The following is a 4,674-nucleotide window of genomic DNA, read 5'->3' as shown; positions in this document are numbered from 1 at the left end:
GCAAAATGAAGGAGGAGGAAATCAGAAACATTGATAAGAAGGAGGAAGTGGTCAGAAAAGAGGAGGAACTCAAGAGGATAGAGTTAATGAGCAAAATGAAAGAGGAAATCAGAAACATTGATGAGGAGGAGGAACAAAAGTGGAGGAACATAAATGCAGTAAAGAAACAGAAAGGAAGCCGAATGAGGTGGCACTTAAATTAAGTGATGAACAGAACTTGAAGTATAAAGTAGAAATTAAATTTTGTTTTCTTTAAGCTCAGATACATTCATTCATATTCTGTAACCCTTATGCAGTTCAGGGTCGTGGTGGGTCCAGAGCCTAACCAGATACATTGGGTGCAAGGCAAGAACACCAGTCCTTCACAGGGCGACACACACACACACACACACACACACATACACATTCAGTGACAGATGTCTGTTATATTCCAGATATTACATCTATGCCATTAGGTTAAGAATTGTGTATAACGTTATGCTTAGTCTAAATGATGTTACATGGTGTAAACATACAGTCTTTTATACTGCATTATATTGAGTCTTCCTCATTTGTGGATTTCTCTTCTGCATTTAATACGTTAAAGCTGTGTTTTAAAGCTGTGTTTACTAAATGAGAAACTTGTAAATTATTTTAAATTGGCGTTAATGGAACTCTCTCTAATATTTTATTCACATCTACTGGTTCACCTCACGGGTGTGTGTTGTCTAGGTCCGTTAGTGTATACAGACAACTGTAGGAGTAGTCACAATAATCATCACATTATAAAATTTGCTGATGATTCTGCTCTGTGTACTTTGCTCTCTGGTTCAGATAAAGATCATGGTCCAGCTTTGCAAGAGTTTGTGACCTGGGGTCAATCTAAAATTTAAGGATAATACAGAGGCTATTTTTAAGAAAACCCAGCAGTCTATATATCTTCTCAGGAAACTCATTTTCTGTAAACCATCTGTTTATAATTTTATTGCTCTTTTATTGAGAGTGTTGCTTCATTCTCTGTAATTTGTTGGATCCTGTTTTGAGTCTAAAAAACAAAAATCATTTACAGCATTTAATATCCACTTGTTCCAAAATCATTTGTCTTCCACCGAGATCACTGGCTTCACTGCATAGACACACAACTCTGAGATAAGGATGTTTCATCATCAGTGATCCATCGCATGTCTTAAATCCTGCCTTTGAACTGTTGCCACATGGTCGTAGGTACCGATGTCCTCAGTGTCGGACTGTGCGATGGCCTTTGTACCTGAAGCCATTAGATTACTGTATGAGAATCTTCATTATTTGTTTGGATTGTTTTTTTTCTAGTAATTTAAATATTTGCTTTGTGTCTGTTGTCTATAGTTTTGTAATGTCTGTGGGCCCAGCATGATTTGCCCCCTTGGAGAGAAATAAAGTGTATTCAATTAAATTCAGGAAGAATTTCTTTTGTCAAAGTGTAGTAAACGATCAGCCACCACTTCAGGGAGGTTCTGGTCCGGAAGATCTTTGAAACCTCCAATTAGAGTTGAACTGGGGATGTATTCTCCTCCCTAAGTACCTCAGCATCAATGAGCCCTTTAACACAATGCGAGGGAGTTGGTCATCACATCTGTTTTGAAACCGCTGGCGCTCAAGCATTTTTGTGGTAGAAGGGTAGAAAAAGAAGATGAAGCAGAAGAATTAGAGAGAAGAGATTAGAAGAAAGGTTTTCCATTGGACATCGATCCTGGAATGTCAGCGCTGCAGAAATGGACTGAAAGAGATTCAAGAAGCCAAGAAGTTCAAATAAGTTAGAGCTGTTACCTCAAAGCAATAGAAATTCCTGTCTGAGATATAATTTCTATGTTTATATTAACAATTTAAGAAAGCTTTAGTTTAGTGCAGCAATGCTTGAAAGAGACCTCAGACCTTTGAACCCTGAAAGTTGTTCAGCAAGCATTAATAAATGAAGAGCATGTCAACACGAGTTCACAGAGGAATGCAAGGTGATTCAAAGCAAGTGGGAGCTGAAAAACAGAGCTCATGGAGATGTTACAAGTGTGGAAAAGAAAGACATATAAAGCGTAACTGTCCATGCTGGAATAAAAGAATCAAAAATCACAAAGCCAAAAGTGTGATCTGTGAAAATGAAGAAGACTCCTCTGAAAATGCCATTGTTGCTAAAAATTCAAATCTTACTGAAGGACCAAGACAAGTTGAGTGGTTGGTCGATTCTGGAGCGTCAAAACACATGACTTGTGATAAAGATATTCTTCAAGACTACCAGCAGTTCTCAAAACCACAGACTGTAAAACTGGGTAATGGAAGAGTTGTTGAAGCTCAGGGTTTTGGCATTGTTAAACTGAACATGGTCGTCAAAGTCAGTAATGCTAAATGAGCCACTATATATGATGTGTTGTATGTTCCAAAGTTCAGTGGGAGCTGCTACAAGAAAAGGAAATACAGTGCAGTTCAAAGAGACTTGCTGCTACATACGTGGCAAGGATGGAACTCTTCAAGGAATGGGAACACAATGATCTGATGGGCTGTACCAATTGGATGTTGAAGGAGCTTCACCTGTCTGTTATAGTGCATCAGTAACAGCTAATCTGTGGCATCAGCGCTTGGGTCACTCTACCAAGTTAAAGGAACTAGAAGGGCTGGTGAATGGAGTGAAATTCTCTGCAGACAAGAGCTGTCATTCTGCGAGGCCTGTGTGGAGGGCAAGCTGACGAGTCAGTGGGAGAAATCCATTCCAAACGTAAACTGCAACTGATCCATAATGATATCTGTGGACCCATGCAAACAGAGTCAATAGGTGGAGCAAAATACTTTGTAACTTTCATTGATGACTTCTCTCGCTGCTGTAAGGTTTACTTCATGAAACAAAAAAGTCTTAAACAAGTTCAAGGAATTTGAGAAAACATTCTCTAATGAGTGTGGACACAATGTTGCAAGACTAAGATCAGATAATGGTGGGGAGTACATTTCACGTGAGTTTCAAGAATATTTGAAGGCTCAAGGTATTCACCATGAGATGTCTGTACCTCATACACCTCAACAAAACAGAGTTGCAGAAAGAAAAAACAGAACACTGGTTGAAGCAGCTACAAGCATGTTGTTGCATGTTAAGCTACCGAAGATGTACTGGGCTGAAGCAGTAGCAACAGCAGCCTACATACAAAACATGCTCACATCTGTTCTGAAGCAAGAGACACCCTATCAACGATGGTATGGAAAAACAAACCTGACGTGAGTCACATGAGAGTGTTTGGTTGTGTTGCTTATGCACATGTTCCAGATACTGAAAGGCAAAAACTAGATAAGAAAGCAGTAAAGCTCAGGTTTGTGGGATATGCCATCCATCCATTATCTGTAACCGCTTATCCAATTTAGGGTCGCGGGGGTCCAGAGCCTACCTGGAATCATTGGGCGCAAGGCAGGAATACACCCTGGAGGGGGCGCCAGTCCTTGACAGGGCAACACAGACACACACACATTCATTCACACACTCACACCTACGGACACTTTTGAGTCGCCAATCCACCTACCAACATGTGTTTTTGGACTGTGGGAGGAAACCGGAGCTGTGGGATATGCAAACAATGCAAAAGGTTATCGCCTGTTTGATGAAGAGAAGAGAAATTCTCTTCAAAAATTCTAATTTGAAAGGATGTCATCTTTAGTGAGTGAGACTTTGACTGGAAACGTGAGGTGGACACTTCCTGTCAAGAGGGAGAGGTGACTACCATCACAGAAGAAAAGGACACAGCTGATGATGATGTCACTTTTGATGAGACTGTTAAAAGAGGAAGCAGAATCACCAAAAAGATATGGATATGACGAGTTTCCAGATATGGTGACTATTGATCATTGTGCCAATGTGTGTTCCATCACAGAACCAAACACACTGCAAGAAGCATTAAAGAGTCCAAATGCAAAAGAATCGTAAGAAGCGGCTGATTTGGAATACGAGTCACTGCTAGAAAATGAGACCTGGGATCTGGTGAAACTACCAAAGGATAAAGTGGCTGTAGGGTCAAGATGGGTGTTCAAAGTCAAGCATCAAAGCGATGGGGAAGTGGAGAGATACAAGTGCAGACTTGTTGCCAAGGGTTACTCACAGCTGTATGGTGCTGACTATGATGAAACCTTTTCCTATGATGAAACCTTCATCTATTATCCTTTGCCATCCAGAAAAATGTACATGTACATCAAATGGATGTTGTCACTGCATTCTTAAATGGACATTTGGAGGAAGAAGTCTACATGGAACAACCTGAGGGATACATCAGACGAGGTCAGGAGCACCTTGTGTGCAAACTAAAAAAGGCAATCTACGGGCTGGAAGTCTCCTCATTGCTGGAACAAAGAATTCACACTGTATGCAGCGATGACACCAAGACCAGACATAGCACAAGCAGTGAGTACAGTATCAAAGTTCAATGCAAACCCTAATACTGCACAACTGACTGCTGTAAAAAGGATTTTTTGATACTTAAAGGGCACAGTTAACCTTGCTCTGAAGTATGACTGCATGAAACAAAGAGCTGATTGGCTTATCTGATGCTGCCTGGGCTGGAGATCAGGATGACCAGCGTTCAACAACAGGCAACATATTTCTACCGAGTGGAGGAGCAGTGAGCTGGCTAAGCAAGAAACAAGCAACGGTTGCACTTTCAACTGCAGAAGCTGAGTATGTTGCTCTCAGTC

The sequence above is a fragment of the Hoplias malabaricus genome, chromosome 2 (assembly GCF_029633855.1).
Source record: "Hoplias malabaricus isolate fHopMal1 chromosome 2, fHopMal1.hap1, whole genome shotgun sequence".
Taxonomy (NCBI): domain Eukaryota; kingdom Metazoa; phylum Chordata; class Actinopteri; order Characiformes; family Erythrinidae; genus Hoplias; species Hoplias malabaricus.
The sequence above is the reverse complement of the archived record's forward strand: the minus strand, read 5'-3'. Positions refer to the sequence as shown.